This window comes from Coffea eugenioides, chromosome 7 (assembly GCF_003713205.1).
Source record: "Coffea eugenioides isolate CCC68of chromosome 7, Ceug_1.0, whole genome shotgun sequence".
NCBI lineage: Eukaryota > Viridiplantae > Streptophyta > Magnoliopsida > Gentianales > Rubiaceae > Coffea > Coffea eugenioides.
The window spans coordinates 11,034,981-11,055,768 of NC_040041.1; the positions used below are offsets into that span (position 1 = coordinate 11,034,981).

At 38.1% G+C, this 20,788-nt stretch overlaps 1 pseudogene; it reads left to right on the top strand.

Moving 5' to 3' along the window:
- LOC113776861 overlaps nucleotides 1-16,120 on the top strand; it is a 40,338-nt pseudogene extending 24,218 nt beyond the window's left edge.
- Nucleotides 16,121-20,788: the final 4,668 nt, after the last annotated feature.

Below are 20,788 nucleotides of genomic sequence, written 5' to 3' on the forward strand. Positions count from 1 at the left end.
TTGGTTTATGGTTTTGTAATCTGAGTTTTTGACTAAGTTACATTAGAAACTGAACTTAGTGATATTCACGAACATTGTAGCCCTGAGTCTTAGCTTCGAAACGGCATAGGTTTCACCTTAATCCGATAAGCGTAGCCTCGAATAAGTTATTTCCGCTTTTATACGTCAAATCTGTCTTTTGGCTATAAGGAATTTCTGCTCTTGCTATTGATGCGAATCTTATTATTATGATATTGTGAGCCTATGGAACGGCTCTTGACCTGAATTGCTTATATGTATGATGTTGGGTTGTGTTTGAGAAAAACAATGAAGCCTAAATGGCTGAAAAATTAGGTAAACACAAAGGGCATGCTGCCCGAATTTTTACTCGAGGACTAGAAAACTATATTTTCGACTTGAGTGAAGGTTAAGTACTTAATACTTGAACTAGCGAGAACTTTGGCTATTATGTTTCTTGAGTGTTATACGTTAGGACTTGATTAAACTTGTACCCTTGAGGAAAGCCTAACGGCCAATGAAAACTTGAATTTTCTTGTACTTTCAACTCAAGTATTATTTCCAAGCATCTATGTTACAAGATCTTATGATTTGAAAAGCGAGCCAGTTTTCACGAGTGTCTTTCAAATGAATTTCAATTGATCGATTCTTAATGAACGAAACGTTTAAGTTTCAAATCTTACTCGTGTTACAAAGTTCTCAAACTGAAATTTTCTCGCAGATTTGGACTCCAAACCCGGAGTACCACCTCGGCGTGAGAACTAGAAGTACTTTTGTGGTGAGTGCTTCCAAATATTCGATTGTACTTGTTACGTGTGTTCCCTACTTGACTTGTATGAATACGTGAAAATGAATGATAGGGCAAGGGTGTACTTTACCGCACTTGCCTTAAAATGACTTGTTCTTGCTATTGAAATACTTGACTTGCTTACATGTACTTGAAATATATGACTTGCCTGGAATTCCAGAAACCCTGAGGCTAGTTAATCGAATCGAGCCGGCAAGGGCCTGGTCGATTAGATAACGAACCCTGGGTCACTTGTAATGTCGAGCGGAGTGTTATCTCCTCGACAAAATGGTATACTCGAGTATTACCTCCCGTGTTTCGTGTGACGTGCGGGCCCGGAATAGGGGGTTGATCGGTGGACGGGAATTGGCGTGTAGTGAAGTTATTTTGGACTTGTTAATACTTGAAAGTTGACGGAGTGTCAACTACCTATTGATCAAGCTGGAATGGAGCTGAGATATGAATACTGTATCCTTATACTTGAATGCAAAATTGATATTACTTGGTTAGTTGAAGTATTATTACTTTGATTTGACTCGTTTGCTTCCTAAACCACTATTACTATGTTATTCTTTGCTTTGTTGGCCAATTTGATATTTGGAACTTCACTGGGCTTCGGCTCACTCTATTAGTTTGTTTTCCTTACAGGGGTACGAGAGAAGCGTGAGAAGTGTAAAGGCTAGCGTAGTCTAGTTACTTTAGACTTTGTTTTGAATTTTGGTTTTGTACTCGCGCTATTCCTCGAATGGAACATTTTGTACTTGGATTGTATACTTTTGAACTAGTTTAAGATATCGAGACTTTGTATCCTGAATTCGATCAATGTAAATTATAAGCTTGAATTGTGAATGTTATCTATGGTTCATGGTTGTGTGCACGTGTCTTTAGTGAGTGAGTCCTGGCGAGAGCTGGGCAGGCGGTCCGCCGAACCCTCTGGTACGCCTTAGGGGGAGGTGGGGTCGTCACAGGTGGTATCAGAGCCTAGGTTATGAATTGATCTAGGTAGATTGAGTGTTTGATACAATAGGCTAGAGTCTTATCCTTGAGCTTAGCCTTTAGCCTTGATTTCTTCGTGATGCGTACTTACTTTTGCAATGTTATTTGCAAACTTAGGTGATGGCGGATGCAGACGCTACCGGGGGTGCGGGGCCGTCTCAGCCCGTACCTACTGACATACCTTTGGACGCTCCTGCTGGCGAGCCCTATCTGGAGGGGCCCGTTTCACGCGTGATTACGTACCAGGAGGTTCCCGGTGGGTCGGTACAGCGGTGGTCCCCAGCGAGCAAGATCCGGCGCTGCGATTGCTGGAAGACCTACTCCTATCCTGACCGAGTGGTGCTCGCTGTGGACGACGAGCGGAGACGATTGGGTAGCACCAATCGTAGGTGCTATACAGAGATAGATCGCCTTCGAGCTACACTACGAGACCAGGGAGTCCGGATCCGAGAGTTGGAGGCCTCGGTTCTGGAGGAGCAGCAGCGGACCGATGCTTTCCGCGAGCAGGCTCAGATGGTGACTGGACGCCTGATGCGAGTAGTTGGACATATACGAGATCGCACTGACCGTGTTTTGACTGAGTGTGAGGCGTTAGTTGATGATGTACTCCAGGACTTGGCCGGAGATGGCCAAGCGCCTGTGGCTCCTGCCGTTCCCGATGCTCCAGAGGAGGATCCTGAGGAGGACCCGGAGGAGGAGATGAGTGCGTCTTCAGAGTCAGTTGGGTCGGCGTCTAGCCAGACCACTTGTTAGGTTTGAGGTTTGAGGAGTTTTTGTGGGATAGTTAGGAACATAGTGGCTTGACACGTCTTCTTTTGTTTTTGTTTTAGACGTGTCACGGTGGATGTAAATACCTTTTGTCTATGTTCCTTGGCTGTGATAGCCTATGACTATGTGACCTGTTGGCCTGTATATATGACTAGTTGTTATGTAAATAAAGTGCTTGTTTCTTACGTGTTTACTTGTCTCTAGTTATTTTGTTGCAACGCGAGATATGAGTCGTACCTTACCTTGTTTATATGTTTCTAGTTGGTTAACTCTCAATATGGAAGATAAGAGAGGTCGAACCAAGAAAGCTAACCGAGAACGCGGCTCTAGGCGAGGCCGTGAGGGTGAGCAAGTACAGGAACCGGTGCCTGAACCGAGAGAGGAGAGGGAAGCAGCGGTTGAGCAGCAACCTGAACCCCAGAATGCCGGGGGAGATCAGGTGGCCACTGCTATCCAACAGATGACCAATATTTTAGCCCGATTGGTGGAACAACAGGGTCAAGGTCCTGTAAATCAACCTAGGGATCCTGATTTGGGGCAGGATAGAGCCTTGGAGAGATTCCAGAAGTTCTCTCCACCCAAATTCTTAGGAGGACCAGACCCGTATGAGGCTGAGAAATGGCTGGAGGCCATGATAAATATTTTTGCTGCCCTGAACTATACGGAGGAAAGGCAGGTTCAATTTGCTGTATTTCAGTTCGAAGGGCCAGCTAGGGCCTGGTGGAACGTAGTAAGGGCCAAATGGGAGAGAGAAGGAACTGCGTGGACTTGGCTAAACTTTGTGCGGGATTTTAATGAGAAATATCTTCCTCCTATTGTCCAGGAGAAGCGAGAGGACGATTTCATTAAACTTCGTCAAGGAATGATGAGTGTAACTGAGTATGAGACTCAGTTTACCAAATTGTCTAAATTTGCTCCCGAATTGATTGCTACGGAGCCAAGGAAAGTACGGAGGTTCATACAAGGGCTAAATGTGGAATTACAGGAAGCCTTAGCGGCAGCCCAGATCAATACGTTTACGGAGGTCTTGGAAAAGGCCCAAAGGATAGAAACTGCCAGGACCCACGTGAAGAATTTCCACGCCAAGCGAAAAGGAGGATCTAGTGGAATTCAAGGGTCTGTGCGTAGTGATCAAAATGCACCACCTGCCAAGTCTGGTCGTGGGGCTGGAGGTGGACGGTTTTCGGGTACATTTAAGGGAAATGCTCCGAGAGGAGGTACCCAGAGAGGAGGTGCCCAAAGGGGAGGCCCAGTTGGTAGAGGACAAGGAAGAGGAATTCCACAGGGAGGCCAGACCTCTACTCCCCGAGTAACATGTGGATACTGTGGAAAACCGAACCATACTGAGGATGAATGTTGGAGAAAGGCTCGGAAGTGCCTAAGATGTGGAAGTACGGAGCATCAGATAGTCAACTGCCCGTTGATTAGTGATACCCAATCGACTGCCAGGTCAAACCCAAAGCCGACCAATGCTGGAGGGGCTAGGTCGAGGGTTCCGGCTAGAGTTTATTCGCTGGACCAACAATCCGTGCCTGAACCAACGGAGGTGGTAGAAGGTACGATTCCTGTTTTTCACCGGTTAGCCAGAATTTTGATAGATCCCGGTGCTACTCACTCTTTTGTTAATCCTGCGTTTATGCTTGGAATTGATTTGAAAGTTGAAAAGTTACCTTATGACTTAGAGGTAAGAACACCTACGGGTAATCAAATCTTGTTGGCAAATGAGGTGTATAAAAATTGTGATATTTGGGTTGGTGAACGAAAATTGGTAGTGGATCTCATTAGTCTAGCCATTAAGGGGTACGATGTTATCCTAGGTATGGATTGGCTAGCTCATTATCATGCTCGGGTAGATTGCAAGATGAAAGTGGTTGAATTTTGTATACCGGGAGAGGCAACTCTAAAGCTTGATGTGAGGGGTATGATAGCCTCTTCTGCACTTATTTCCGGTATAAGGGCTCGGAAGTTGCTTAGTCGTGGGGCTCGTGGTTATCTAGCTTTTCTAATTAATACTCCGGGAGAAAAGATTAAGTTAGAAGACATGCCAGTGATTAGTGAATACCCGGACGTATTTCCGGAAGAGTTGGAGTCTTTGCCGCCCGAAAGGGAGATTGAATTTAAGGTTGATTTAGTACCTGGAACCACTCCTATTTCTAAAACTCCTTATCGTATGGCACCTGCTGAGCTTAAAGAGTTGAAGGTGCAATTGCAAGACTTGCTAGAACGAGGGTTTATTCATGAGAGCGAGTCTCCGTGGGGAGCTCCAGTGTTATTTGTTAAGAAGAAGGACGGAAGTTTAAGGTTGTGCATTGACTATCGAGGATTGAATGCAGTAACCATTAAGAATAAGTATCCTTTACCCCACATTGATGAGTTGTTTGATCAGTTACAAGGGGCTGTAGTGTTTTCTAAGTTAGATCTGCGACAAGGATATTATCAGTTGAGAATTAGAAAGGAGGATGTGCCAAAAACGGCATTTAATACTCGATATGGGCATTTTGAGTTCGCAGTGATGCCTTTTGGTTTAACTAATGCTCCAGCGGCATTCATGGATCTGATGCATCGAGTGTTCAAACCTTACTTGGACAGGTTTGTGGTGGTATTCATTGATGATATCTTAGTATATTCGAGGTCAAGGGAGGAGCATGAACAACATTTACGGATAGTACTACAAACCCTAAGAGAGCACCAACTGTTTGCTAAGTTCAGTAAATGTGAATTTTGGTTGGAAAGTGTGGCGTTTTTAGGTCACATAATTTCAAAAGATGGACTTGCTGTAGACCCGGCGAAAGTGGAAGCTGTGGCTAAGTGGAAGCAGCCAGAAAATCCAACAGAGGTGCGAAGTTTTCTAGGTTTAGCAGGGTACTACCGCAGATTTATAAAGAATTTCTCGAGAATTGCAGGACCCTTGACTAACTTGACTAAAAAGCAGGGAAAGTATATTTGGGATGTTAAGTGTGAAAGTAGTTTCCAAGAGCTTAAGAAACAATTGACTATGGCTCCAGTTTTAGCTTTGCCTAGTGGAAGTGATTGCTATACGGTTTATACCGATGCTTCGAAAGAAGGGCTAGGATGTGTGTTGATGCAGAGTAAGAATGTGATTGCCTATGCATCTAGGAAATTGAAACCTCATGAGCAAAATTATCCGACCCATGATTTGGAGCTTGCAGCTGTAGTATTCGCTTTGAAGAAATGGCGACATTATCTTTATGGTGTAACTTTTGAGGTTTATACGGATCATAAGAGTCTTAAGTATCTGTTTTCTCAGAAGGAGTTAAATCTAAGACAACGTCGGTGGGTAGAGTTCTTAGAAGATTATGATTGTACAATTAACTACCATCCTGGAAAGGCCAACGTTGTAGCAGATGCTTTAAGCCGGAAAGCTCAATTAGCAAGTTTCCTCGTGAGAGAGTGGAGTCTGTTGGAAGATGTCTGTGAGTGGAAACCTCGTTTAGAATCAAAGAGGGTGATTTTTGGAAATATTGAGGTGAAGTCGGCGTTGATGGAACGGATCAAAGAAGGCCAAGTAAAGGACCCAATGGTACAAAAGTGGATAGAAAAAGTGGAAAAAGGGGAGTTACCTAATTTCAATCTAAGTCCTGATGGAATCCTGAAGTTTCGAAATCGTGTCGTGGTACCTAGGGATGAGGAATTGAAAAGGGAGATTTTGGAGGAATCACATTGCTCTAGGTATACGGTGCACCCAGGGAATAATAAGATGTACCGAGATCTTAGAAGTTTGTATTGGTGGGAAAATATGAAGGCGGAAATTGCCCAGTTTGTGCAAAAATGTCTTACGTGCCAACAAGTAAAAGCTGAGCATCAAAAGCCGTCAGGTTTGTTACAGCCTTTAGAGATCCCTGAATGGAAATGGGAGCACATAACGATGGATTTTGTGTCAGGATTGCCACGAACACAAAAGGGGCATGATGCAATTTGGGTGATAGTAGATAGATTAACTAAGACTGCACATTTTCTGCCAGTGAACATGAAATATCCTTTGGAGAAACTTGCTAAACTTTATATGGATGAGATAGTAAGATTACATGGGGTACCAGTGAGTATTGTATCGGATAGAGACCCCAGGTTTGTATCCCGATTTTGGCAGAAACTACAAGAGGCTCTAGGGACTAAATTGAGTTACAGTACAGCGTATCATCCACAAACTGATGGACAATCTGAGAGAACTATCCAAACTCTTGAGGATATGTTGAGAGCCTGTATTGTGGATTTTAGAGGAAGTTGGAGCCAATACTTAACTTTAGTTGAGTTCGCGTATAACAATAGTTATCATTCCTCTATTCAAATGGCCCCATATGAAGCATTGTATGGACGAAGATGTCGATCTCCAATCCATTGGGAGGAAGTAGGAGAGAGAAAAGTTATAGATCCGACCACAATTCCGTGGGTTGAGGAAGCGTATGAGAAAGTAAAAATGATCCGCCAGAGGCTTCAAACAGCCCGAAGCCGTCAGAAGAGCTATGCTGATCATAGGAGAAGAGACTTGGAGTTTGAAATAGATGATAAGGTGTTTCTTCGAATTACACCATTAAAAGGGAAGATCAGATCAGGAAAAGGGAAAAAGTTGCAACCACGATATATAGGACCTTTCAAAGTACTTCAGCGAATAGGAAAAGTGACTTATCGACTTGAGCTACCAGCTAGCTTGTCTAGGATCCATGACGTTTTCCATGTTTCTTTGCTTAAGAAATACCATCCGGATCCAACTCACATTTTGCCACTTGAAGATGTTGAACTTGACGAGTCCCTAACCTATGAAGAACGACCTATTCAAATATTGGATCGAAAGGTGAAGGACTTGAGAACCAAGCAAATTCCTTTAGTAAAGGTTCTATGGAAGCATCATGAAGTGGAAGAAGCAACTTGGGAGCTAGAAAAAGACATGCAAGAGAAATACCCCGACCTGTTCATGACTAAAGGTATGAATTTCGGGGTCGAAATTCTTTTAAGGGGGAGAGAATGTGAGGACTCGCAAATTCCTTGTATTTTTCTCAAAAATACCCTTTTATTTGAAAATTAGTATTTATCAAAGGCCACTACCCAAATATTTCACACTAAGTGTAAGTAAACCTAGAAAATAGGGTTTTACGCTTCGGTTTTAAGTTTGGAGAGAAATTAGGGTTTTTGCGATTTTTCACCGGATGAATTTTCGGTACAGAGTAAGGATTAATTTTGGGGATTAAAAGTGACTTTTAAGTGAGAAATAATATGAGACTAGTGGCAATGATATAAGGTTAGTGAATGGGAAGTGAAAAAACCTAGTACGTGAGTTTTTAAGAAAAACGGCGCGATCCGGCGGGTCCCGCGCATTACCGATTGAACGCACCACTTGACCACCATTTTTCTTACCCAACAAGTTTGTTGACTTTTGTACATAATATCTTCTTATGTTGTAGCAGCCTTGACCAAAATTTGTGGCCAAGAAAGGCAAGAGAGAAAGAGAAAAAGAAAGGGTGGTGGTGGTGACACTTGTCACCACCTCATGGCTTCTTAACCAAGACCATTATTAACCATTTAAATCCAACACTTAGCAATTTCTTCTTCATTTCTGCTGGGCTGGCCGAGAACAACAAGGAGAGAAACTCCAAGGGGAAAATCTTTCATTTCATCTCCAAATCCAACAAATAAGTGAGGAATCGAGTGAAGTAAACCGATTAAACTTGTCTTCTAGTGACTAGCTAGTGAGTGGTGGTGTGATTCTTGAAGAGGAGAGCTTGTGCTACTCTTGGTGACTTTTATTCAAGGTAAGAGAGTTTATCTCTCCAAGTTTCACTTCTAATCTTGTTTAATTAAGCTTAGTAACTTGATTTTATGGTGAGATTATGAATGATGAGCATGTTTTAGTAGTTTTCCCCAATTTATTTGATGAACTAGGGCTTGTGAAAATTCTGCCCAAATGATTGTATGATGTTTATATGTTGCAATTGAGGTGTTATATGGTGTTTTGGTAGTGATTGGACCAAGAAATTAAGGAAAGATTCACTAGAAACTCAAAATTTCCAAAATCTGGAAAATGGTCCTAACATTCTGTCCGAATTTTTATCTACATGTTAGAGGCTGTTTTGGCCTTAGGTCAAAGAATAAAAGTTGTAGAGAATGGCAGTTTATAGGTGCCTACAAAATTTCAGCTCAATCGGAGCAACGAAGAACGTGAAAAGTCCAAAATACCCCTACTGTTTTAAGTATTTTCCAGCAGTCCGTTTCTTCAGTTCAGTCCAGTTTATCACGATTTTTGACCAGGATCCATTCTGATTTAGCTCTGGGCCGAAACATGAAAGTTGTAGTGTTCTGAAGTAGCTTTAAAATGCCTCAAAGAAAACCTGATTCGGACTTGTGTACACTGAGTTATGTCCATTACAGTGTTCTGCGTTTAAACAGCCGGTGAATTGGTTTCTGGTTTAGTAATCTGAGTTTTTGACTAAGTTACATTAGAAACTGGACTTAGTGATATTCACGAACATTGTAGCCCTGAGTCTTAGCTTCGAAACGGCATAGGTTTCGCCTTAATCCGATAAGCGTAGCCTCGAATAAGTTATTTCCGCTTTTATACGTCAAATCTGTCTTTTGGCTATAAGGAATTTCTGTTCTTGCTATTGATGCGAATCTTATTATTATGATATTGTGAGCCTATGGAACTGCTCTTGACCTGAATTGCTTATATGTATGATGTTGGGTTGTGTTTGAGAAAAACAATGAAGCCTAAATGGTTGGAAAATTAGGTAAACACAAAGGGCATGCTGCCCGAATTTTTACTCGAGGACTAGAAAACTATATTTTCGACTTGAGTGAAGGTTAAGTACTTAATACTTGAACTAGCGAGGACTTTGGCTATTATGTTTCTTGAGTGTTATACGTTAGGACTTGATTAAACTTGTACCCTTGAGGAAAGCCTAACGGCCAATGAAAACTTGAATTTTCTTGTACTTTCAACTCAAGTATTATTTCCAAGCATCTATGTTACAAGATCTTATGATTTGAAAAGCGAGCCAGTTTTCACGAGTGTCTTTCAAATGAATTTCAATTGGTCGATTCTTAATGAACGAAACGTTTAAGTTTCAAATCTTACTCGTGTTACAAAGTTCTCAAACTGAAATTTTCTCGCAGATTTGGACTCCAAACCCGGAGTACCACCTCGACGTGAGAACTAGAAGTACTTTTGTGGTGAGTGCTTCCAAATATTCGATTGTACTTGTTACGTGTGTTCCCTACTTGACTTGTATGAATACGTGAAAATGAATGATAGGGCAAGGGTGTACTTTACCGCACTTGCCTTAAAATGACTTGTTCTTGCTATTGAAATACTTGACTTGCTTACATGTACTTGAAATATATGACTTGCCTGGAATTCCAGAAACCCTGAGGCTAGTTAATCGAGTCGAGCCGGCAAGGGCCTGGTCGATTAGATAACGAACCCTGGGTCACTTGTAATGTCGAGCGGAGTGTTATCTCCTCGACAAAATGGTATACTCGAGTATTACCTCCCGTGTTTCGTGTGACGTGCGGGCCCGGAATAGGGGGTTGATCGGTGGACGGGAATTGGCGTGTAGTGAAGTTATTTTGGACTTGTTAATACTTGAAAGTTGACGGAGTGTCAACTACCTATTGATCAAGCTGGAATGGAGCTGAGATATGAATACTGTATCCTTATACTTGAATGCAAAATTGATATTACTTGGTTAGTTGAAGTATTATTACTTTGATTTGACTCGTTTGCTTCCTAAACCACTATTACTATGTTATTCTTTGCTTTGTTGGCCAATTTGATATTTGGAACTTCACTGGGCTTCGGCTCACTCTATTAGTTTGTTTTCCTTACAGGGGTACGAGAGAAGCGTGAGAAGTGTAAAGGCTAGCGTAGTCTAGTTACTTTAGACTTTGTTTTGAATTTTGGTTTTGTACTCGCGCTATTCCTCGAATGGAACATTTTGTACTTGGATTGTATACTTTTGAACTAGTTTAAGATATCGAGACTTTGTATCCTGAATTCGATCAATGTAAATTATAAGCTTGAATTGTGAATGTTATCTATGGTTCATGGTTGTGTGCACGTGTCTTTAGTGAGTGAGTCCTGGCGAGAGCTGGGCAGGCGGTCCGCCGAACCCTCTGGTACGCCTTAGGGGGAGGTGGGGTCGTCACAGGTAGGATTGCTATTTTGTTCATCATTATTTGTTAAAATGGGCTGCCTAGGAAGGAAAGCCCACATGAGGCCCTATCCGTCGAGAGTTGAGCCCGTAGCTTCCGTTCCGTTTCCGTCACTTATTAGGGCCCATATCAGCCGCACCTTTAGTTCCTTTTCCTTACTATATTAGGTTTTCACTTGTAGCCTATACAAGGCACCACATTACATCAATAAAGGGGAGACACTTTTAGCATAAAATAGGTGAGAGAGTTTTCTCCATAGCTTTTGAGCAACTCTTAAACAACTTAGAGTTATACTCTGGTGTTCATATTCGGCTTATCAATTCAAGAATCGCACTTGAATTGTGGCGTCTTCTACACTTGCCTGAGGTTCGCTAATTCATTTGATTACGGGTTGAGATAGTATCAACAGGTTCATAGTTACGGGGATTAGGGGGGTCGTAGGGTTTCCGCTACTACCGTTTCTTGCGTCCGACGTCAAATCCAACAAGTGATCTTGGGACACGAATCTTCTCACCGACTAGATTCGTATCAACTACAATATCATTTCTTTATGAAATTACATGAACAAGTCACTAAATCCACAAAGGTGCTCCTCTACTCTCGTGAGTGAATTCCCTAAGTTTATCATTTCCTTGAACTAGTGTTAAATTTCAATTCTCATTGCAAACTTAATACCTTTAAATAAACACAATTAATGACCAGTTAATCATGATTAGATAAGTAAAAGTGATAAATAATTTGCTCAAAATAATATCATCAAATAACCAAGTAAACATCGCTAACAAGATATAGAAAGTTCATCCATAACTCTAGGCATAAACTTTAGAAACACATATAAAAACAAAAATCTAAACTTATATTATAGATAAACATGAACTCAAATACAAAAGAGAAAGTGATAGGAGAGAAGTCACCCTTGTCACATGAGCTCCAACTCTCCATCTTTGCTCCTCCAATCTTCATCCAAATCTAACTACAAATACAAGAAGAATGAATTACACTACCTATACTATACAACTCTAACTAATGAACTAAGGAAACTCTAGTGAAAGTTACATTTTTGGTGAGTTTCTCTAGCCTTCCAAAGTTTTTTAAAATGCCCTCCAAAGGCTTCTATATATAGAGGATTCAAGAGCTAAATGAGTTGTTTCTAGTTGTCATTTTTGACTCTTGAAACTCTCTAAGTTTGCTTCTCAAAGTGTCCATGCATCATATTGATCATTTCCAGTCGGAATCTTTGCAGAAAAAGTGATCAAAGAGGTTGTGTAAAAAGAACACAAGTTACAGAGCAAGTTGCAGCCGAAATGCGGGTATAAAACGTGGGTATAAAATATGCTAAAATGCGGCCCATGCCCGCATTTTGAGCCCTCGTTTTGCTCTTTTTGCAGGTTTGCCAATTCTGGCTAGATTTCATTCTTGCTCTATTTTTGGTCCAACTTCTACTGATATTTTTTTGATGATGGAGGCCAAACTAACTCTTGTACAAAACATAAAAATTGTAGCTCTTTAAGTTAGTTTTCTAAAGCCTCAAGAATCAATCAATTTGGAGCTCTGTGGACTGCGAAATTATCAAAATACCATGATTGGTCAATCCCTTGTTTCAGCTTTCGACCGTACAGATGAGCTTCTGTATTTCAACTTTTTGACAATGAAGACAACTGAACTGGACTTTGATGTCTTCATACCAAATGTAGATCTATCTCTTAAATCCAAACTGGTTCAAGAATTATCTCAATCCTTGTAGCTCAAGATATTGCCAAAATACCACAATATGTCAAAACTGTGAAACTTGCTTCCTTTTATTTTTGATTGCATTTCCTCTTTTGCACTTCTTGTTCTCTTTTCATCACTTTAAACCATCATCAATCACCCAATTATCTTCTAAAATCATGTCATTTGATGATTGAATCATTAAACCTACAAAACATAAAGTTTTCACTACAAAAATTCATAGAAATGTAATTTTTACCACTTTAACCATAAAATGCATTTTTCACGAGAATTCTAGTTAATTAACTGTAAAAGTAACTAAAACACACCAAATCTAACTAATGAAACACATTTAAAACACGTAAAATATACACTTATCACATGACCTTAAAAATGCTACCTTAGGTCACGTATTCCACCCCACATTTTCTCCTTTATAAGTTTGCACTTTTTGGATAGAATTTATCCTTACTCTGTTTTTGATCTAACTTCAATCATATTTTTCTTAATGATAAAGGTTGACCTAGCACTTGTACAAAACACATCAAGAATCATCCAATTTGGAGCTCTGTGGACCGCAAAATGACCAAAATACTCTCAACTAGTCTGACAGGTGTCGAGTCTGTGCAATAATAATAATAAAAACCTAAATACCACTAAAAGCAGTCCATAATTAATCCTAGGTACTGGAGCAGGGACTCTAGATATGCAATGGGTTACTTGATTCACCATATTCCCGAAGAGTTTGCTTAATCCGATATACCAGAATTAATTAGATGACAAAATTTACTAAATAGTAGACAGTGACAAGTAGGGTCGTCTCCTCAGGGATTGGGGATATTTGTCTCTTTGAGATTTCAATTGGTAAAGGGGGATTTTATCGGACTAAAACTAAAAAACAATTAAGCAATTCACTAAAAATAAATAATTAACTAGCACGAATATAGGCAGAAATTAAATCAAGAATAGATAAATTCTAACCAAGGATACAACTACTCATACACAGTCCATTTATCCGATCATTAATGCAAGGAAAGTTCACTTAATTTATTAATAGGCTAGTTATAGTTGCCGACGAACTCTAACGACCAATTTTTTCTTAATTTATTGATAACCAAGGTACGACCATTGATTACCCCTAACCAAAAAATACTCCTAGCTACGACCGTAGGAATTAATTTTTCAATTGCATTAAGATCTAGAAAAACCTAGCCCCAATCAATAACACGCTACGAGGGTTATTTAAATTAAATTGCACGTTACCCTAGTATGTAAACACGCCAGTTGCCACTAATATTAATCAATCAAACAATTACGGATTTAATTGACTAATTTGGCAGGAGATTAATAAATCACATTGAACATCCGGCCCTAGACATCCAATTAACAAAATAATCCCATGGAAATTCAAATAGGCAACGTGCAAATATTAATAAATTAAGAAACGCGTGAAGACTAATTAAATCTCACAGATATTTGGGACTGTGCCATCGAGTTGATCCTTGACTAGATGAAAGGCTTACTACGCCGCATAAATAAATCTCCACGCAAATTAATTGATTGCAAAGGCATCAAGTTTTTCACTAGGAAATGAGAAATAAAAGATGTTTTTCCCGTTGGAGAATATTGTCGAACAGTAGGCGTGCTCCTGACAAGAAAAAAGAAAGAAAACTAAAAACTATGCTAAAGACTAAGCTCTCCAGCCTCTGTACGTTTTTTCTTAAGCAATGACTAGTGCTTCTTATTTCCGTGGTCCCCCCGAAATTGAGAAAAGAGTATAAAAATGGTGGGGCTCTGCCGAATTCCACTTTTCTTGTTTCCTCTTGGTAGGAGGACTCCTACGTACAAGTCAACTCCCCATAATAAGAGCTACCCATCAGCAACCGAAAAAGGAGTTTTTTTGTAGCACCATGTGGGCCCAACTTGTATATCCGCTGGAGGCTCCAGCGTGTGGAGGATTTTTCTCAATAAAATCTCCTTTTTGGCATTTGTCAGTTCCACTTCCTGTAGATAGGTCCAAATACCAAAAATAAGTATATATTAACAATTAAAATAATATTTGGTAAGGACAAATGGGAAAATTAACAATAAAATTACTAACAATTAACACCCTATCATAGTCAAAACTCTATTTCAACTTTCGACCATAAAAATGCACTTCTATATTTTGACTTTTTGACAATGAAAATGACTGAACTGGACTTCGATGTTCCATATTAAATATAGATCCATCTCTTAACTTCAAAATGGTACGAGAATCACCTCAATCCGATACTTGTAACTCAAGATATAGCCGAAATACGAAAATATATCAAAGCTGTGAAAATTCCTTTCTTTTGTTCTTGTTTGCATTCCATCTTTAATTGCACTTCATGTCTTCTTTAAGTTATTGCAAATCATCAATAATTATTCAAATATGTTCTCAATTCATGCCATTTGATGATTGAATCGTTAAACCTACAAAACATGAAATTTTCACCATTAAAATCCATAGAAATGTAATTTTTCACACTTAAACCACAAAATATATATTTTCACTAGAAACTTAGTTAATTAACTATAAAAATAGTTAAAACACATCAAAACTAACTAATAAAACATGCTAAAAATATGTAAAATATGCACTTATCAGTAAGACATTGTTGGCCATGTACAGTCGATTTGCAACTTAAAAAGTTTGTGGGTAAAGTCAGTTTGCAACACAAGAAGTTGATTAGAAGTTGAGCTTTGCTGATAAGTACATTGGTTCTATGCATTTGTTTATTCTTTCCCAAATTATTATAATATCTATGACAGTGAGATTTATTTCACATTCCAGTGGGAAGCGCAAATAATAATTCTTAAGAAATTCCAAGCCTTTTCTAAGCAATTTTTTTGGTGCCATGCTTATGCAAGGAATAGCCACTTTTTTTGCAATTTTTTTTAGGTTATTCTCTAACCATGGTTTTTAACTAATTTTTATTTTTTTATTAATGATTGAACTCTAGGACCTACTTGCTGGTGGAACCGAGACCTCGGCGATTACAATTGAATGGGCCATTTCGGAGCTACTGAAAAAGCCAGAAATATTCGACAAGGCAGCCGAAGAACTCGACCGTGTTATTGGTCAGAATCGATGGGTGAAAGAGAAGGACATGCCAAATCTTCCTTACATAGAGGCTATTGTTAAAGAAACAATGCGTATGCACCCCGTCGCATTGCTAGCGCCAAGATGTGCTCGCGAAGATTGCAAAGTTGCAGGGTACGATATTCAAAAGGGAACCCGAGTTGTCGTCAACGTTTGGTCAATTGGGAGGGACCCCGAATTGTGGGAGAAGCCAGAGGAATTTTGGCCCGACAGATTCATGGGAAAGGACATTGACTTCAAAGGGCAAGACTGTAAGTTCCTGCCATTTGGTGCTGGAAGAAGAATGTGCCCAGCGTACAGTTTAGGCCTCAAGGTTGTCCAATCTAGTTTGGCCAATCTTTTACATGGATACAGATGGAAGTTGCCAAATGACATGAAACCTGAGGACCTGGACATGGAAGAAATATTCGGCATTACTACACCAAGAAAGATCCCACTTGTTGCCATTGTTGAGCCTCGGCTTCCTCGTAATCTTTATTCACTATGATTCACTACGTATATGTTTGATCTCCCAGTATCATCATTATCAACTTGTGTTCAAATAAATCAGCCCTGCAAGTTTAGAATTTGTAGCTGCACTTATATGTGTTTGCCAATTGCCACAACGCTACAAACCCTTGATGTAGGTGCGTGGCATATGCGAAACCACTGAGATTTTTATAGCTATTGAAGTCCAAATTTGTGCGCAATTGTGTGAAACTGTGAATATGCACACCCCTGATGTTCCAAATACAATCTATAACATTCTGACGTTAATTTAAATCTGCAATAGCAGGTTTACGGTCAAAGCAATGTGCTCTTTGCCATCTTTCCTCTTAGCATCTTCCATCAATTCCCCTCGCCAAGGCCAGAAGTTGTTCCTACTTCCTGTGCACCTCTAAGCCATCCCACTGGATTGGTGCTACTTTCCATACTTGTGCAATTTCAGAGAAAAAGGGCATATGCTCAAGCGTTTCTGTTTGGTCCTCACGGCATCATACTTATGATCCTCTTTCCCTGTTCTCTGCCTAATTACTTCATTCACGGATAAGATTCTTAGGAGACATTTCCAGATAAAATGTTTAATTATGCTTAATTTTGAGACTTCAAAGAATCTTATTAGATATGCTTATTAAATTTATTTGGGCAAATTACATATAATCTCCTATAGTTTTGTATAATGCCAAATGACGCCTCTAAGGTTTCAAAATAGCCGCATAACCCCCGTGATTTTATGTAAGGTGAAAAATAGACGGAATGCATAATCAGTTATGATGATTAGACCACACGTGCTCTAAAAGTGGGAGTAATTAAATCATAATATCGATTTAATCCCTTATAGTTTGCATAAATGTCCACTTTATCCCTATGGTCTTTGCATTTATCCATATGATTCCCCTATGATGTTGTACAAGATGGCCAAATTGTTGTTTGATTTAACATTTAAATAAGGGTAATACTGTTATTTCAACTAATGGCGTCATATAAACTATTTTCCGTCAAATTTCTAATTTATATGAAACCATAGGGGGTGAAGTGATTATTTTAAAACGTTGAGGGGTTCTATAACAATGGATGAAACTGCAGGGGATTATTAGTAATTTATCCAGTTTGTTTTGTTCATTAGTTTAGGTACATGGACATATATTGTCCTGCGTGTGTTTTCAAATTGAATTCTTATTTGGTTCATACCATGTGAATCATGTGAAATAAATCTCTTACTGTAACATGTGGTTGAAAGTTATTGAATTTAATAATTTCGTAGGTTAATTGCATTGCAATTTAATTATACCAAAGATGGAAAGGAAATAGTTCAAATTACAAAACAGAAATGGAAGTATCATGTTAAAATAATGATAGTTAGAGTATGGACGTTTTTGAGAATAACTGAGGAGGCATCTATTGACAAAGATATATTGTTAATTAGATCAATTTAATTCCTCCTTCATACCTTCTTTCATTGATTTTATAAAGAAGATAATTTCATTCATTCACACAAAGCTGTACAAATGGCGGTAAAGACATGAAAAACATGTAATAGAAACAACAGATAGACATGATTACTTAACAACATAAGAATTACACTAAGATTGTACTATTTTATACCTAACGTTGTAAGAATTACACAACTGGATATAACTAGAAGAGACTTCAATTGAAGAGGCCCCAGATCAACCACTTAAGTGAACTCAATTTCATTTTATTTTGTTTTATAATTTTTATTTATTTTTCTTGGCCTAACTGGCTTCTTTCCTGCAAGTATTTTCTGCTTGAGCACCAAAACAGTCCAAAGAACTAGCGAGCAAGAATTGATGTAAGGAACCAAAACAATACAAATTGTTGGTATAAGGTTCTCTATGGTTTATAGAAAATTACTTCATTCCCAGTTTATATCAAAACTGTTTCTCACTTTTATCATTTTCTGATATAATTGCGAAATTTAGAGGTTTTGCTACTAATATCTATCAAAAGTTTATCAGATCAGCTATTTCAATCACCAAAGACGATCAATTTTTTGGCTTAATTTGGTGTTCCCTCGAAGCCTGAGCAAAGCAGCTTATTATCTTCAAAACAGATGTTCCAATACTGAGAGGACATATTTTCATCCTAAGGCCGTTGATCCAATCTCTTAATTGGGTTTTCATGATAGTGATTGAAGGAAAATGTTTCCATCACTTCCAAAATGCATTTTCAATTTCGATACGTTTTCATTAATGGGTTCATTTTGGTCGAATCGATGGGTCCCCAGATTCATAATTCTCTCAATTCTGACATGCATTAATTATTTAAAACTCGAGACTGAGAAGTGAAGCTACCAAGCTAAGGGGATCAAAAGCCAAGGTGTCGGCAGAATTAGGCAGGCTAACAACAAGGCGACTGATGCGATGATACAAGGTAATATGAAAGAGACAAACAAGTGTCGGCAGAATTAGGCTGGTTTATAACAAATCGACTGATGTGATAGGTACAAGGTAATATGAAAAAGATAAACGAACAACGAAATAAAATAAAAAGTGCACCAGAAACAAAACCCAAATATTTTCCTATTGTCATGGCGTAATCAGTGGTGGATTTAGGACCCAAGATTAGGAGGCAATTACTACGATTAAGGCAAAAATTTTGTTGACAAATGTTAATAACCAGTATGGTAGTTGTGTGAATTTTATTGAAATTATATAGTATTTTGCAACAATAACAACTAGATGATAATTTTTTTTGTATAGTGGACAACAAAAATTTTTTATGTTTATTTTTATGTGCCCAAACTTTTGAAATCCCCTTTTTTCCCCTAAATTTTCAACTACTACTTGTCTTCATTTTAAAAGTACCATCATTTATAAACTGGGGATAATTTTAGAAACCTCCCTTGAGGTTTTTAACAATTTCACTCAACTCTCCTGAGGTTTCAATAATTACATTGACCTCCCTTGGTCTAATCAAATGACTAAAATATCCTTCACTTAATAGTTAATTCATAAAGGGACATTTAAATCCGTAAAATATTTCTTATTATTTTACTTGTCATTTATTCATCTCAAAAAACAACCTCCATCCATTTCCTAATGTTCATCTCTTCCTCTCTCAGTCCTTCTCTCTTTCCCTCTTTCTTACTCTTCTCTTTTTTTCCTCCTATAATGGCTTCTCCCTCTCACCAAATATTGTGTTTCATTGTTACCAACCACACCACTATCAATTTTTTATCATCTCCAAAATTTATCTATATTTTTTTGTCTTCTTGCCTCTTTCTTACTATAAAACTTTTAGACCCTTTCATTTTTTTTCAATGTTTTTACTCTTTACAAATGTTAGCCAATTGAAGTCACCAAATTAATAATGTGCATACTGTGAATTTTATTATTAAACTAGGGGAAGATTAAAAAGGTGGCAATGATATAGGGACAAAAAAATGAAATTGAGAGTTGTAAGATAAAGAAGTGACCATTATGTTTGTTAAGTAAAAAAGTTTAGCAATTAAAAAACTCATTGGTTCTCTCTTTTATTTCTGCCTATTGATTGTGGTTTTACTATAAAGGTAGAATTTTGTCTGTATTTCTAGGTGTGCTAGAGCAATAATGAATTATATTCTTCGGGACGTGGGGGCATTTCTTGATTTAGTATTGGTAGTGGTGATTGAGAGTTGCATTGGATAAGAATTAGCAAGTAATGGATTTTAAGATGAGTTGGAGTCGCTGATTCTATTTATTTTAGTGAGTATGTCATGTATAAGATTTCTTGGTTTTGACATTTCCGGCTTATTAGTCTTGGACCATTGGTATTGGTAGGATGTATGTCAAATTTCATTTGATTTGTGGCTGGAAGGCTAAGGAAGCTGTAGGTCCTGAAGCAAAATTAATTGGTCCCCAAAAATTGCCATACAACAAACAAATCTTTTTAAAGGTTTTTTTAACTAAATAAAATATTCCCTCCCAAATTAGTTTTCATTTACCAAATTTCTGTTATGTGAGTCAATGAAAACTTTCACAACCATTACTTCTTTTAAAATAATTTTAAGTGTAACTAAATGTACATATTCTATATTTATTTGTCTCTTTTTCATTTTTTTTTATATTCCATCTAGGATGTCTAATCATTATTTTGTGAAAAATGAAAAAACTATATATATTTTTCTTTACAATTAGTCAATTATTAATTGGTAAAGTTCTAATTAATTTCATCCATTATCTAACTTACAAGAAAGGAACAGACATCTTCTAAATACAAAGTTCAAAATCAATTACTAATCTTTTACAATCATTTGAATATCCATTTGTTCGTTTTCTGTTGAAGGAACTTTACTTATTACAATCTTTTCTTTACACTTCTCTAAAATAGCATGAAATATGGCAAGCGATATTGTCAGAGCAATTATCTTTAGCGTATTGTACTAAAATGCCAAGATCACCCTTAATCAATCAACTTTATATATGTTCATTGATTTTTCTAGGATCCATTGTGTATTAATTACTCCTCTTTTCGCTCTCTAATTAAGTATTTCCCATTAGGATCTCTCATTCTTCTTTCTATCATTTTCATTTCTCTTTATCTCACTCACACATTAATAGATCTATTATTTCATAATTGAATAATACAGTTTTTGCCTTAATCTTTTCTTGTATCATTTTGGTTCTATGTGTTCTTGCTTTGTTATTCAATCCTAAAACTTTTATTTATCCATTTATTTATTTTTTACAAATAGAACTTCATTTAAAACCAACAAATTTTAGTTTAAAATAATTATTATTATGATGTCATTGTAACTC